This window comes from Egretta garzetta, unplaced genomic scaffold (assembly GCF_000687185.1).
Source record: "Egretta garzetta isolate BGI_Z169 unplaced genomic scaffold, ASM68718v1 scaffold778, whole genome shotgun sequence".
In the NCBI taxonomy this organism is placed as follows: Eukaryota; Metazoa; Chordata; class Aves; order Pelecaniformes; family Ardeidae; genus Egretta; species Egretta garzetta.
Genome location: NW_009260627.1, coordinates 11533 through 11995, shown reverse-complemented (window position 1 = coordinate 11995; position 463 = coordinate 11533). Strand labels below are relative to the sequence as shown.

The window sequence follows — 463 nt, the reverse complement described above, 5'->3', positions numbered from 1 at the left end:
GGGGCGTTTGCCTGTCCCCAGGGCTCCGCGGGCACGGGGGTGCGTTACGGGCGTAGGGAAGGTTTAAAGCATCCATTACCTAATGGTGTCCTCCCTCCCAGCCTCTGATTATCGGTTACCGTTGGAAGCCAAGCTGGGCAGCTCTGAGGGAACACTTGCAAAGGTGCAAGCTAGGTATTGGGATAGAAGGACTGCCATCGCCGTCCCCCCCTCGCGGCGTCGGGCTCTGGTTCGATGCTGTGAAGGTCTGGAGGCAAGCGCTGCGGTCGGGCGCAGGGCGCTGGAGGCAGAGCACCGAGGGTTTGGGCAGCCTGCGGGCTGCTGAAGGCAGGAGGAGGGGGGTGTTTGCCTGTACCCAGGGCTCCGCGGGCACGGGGGTGCGTTACGGGCGTAGGGAAGGTTTAAAGCATCCATTACCTAATGGTGTCCTCCCTCCCAGCCTCTGATTATCGGTTACCATTTG

At 62.0% G+C, this 463-nt stretch overlaps 1 protein-coding gene across 1 annotated transcript in view; it reads left to right on the top strand.

Moving 5' to 3' along the window:
• STIM1 (stromal interaction molecule 1) overlaps positions 1–463 on the top strand; it is a 76953-nt gene that overhangs the window by 71657 nt on the left and 4833 nt on the right. The window lies entirely within an intron of this gene.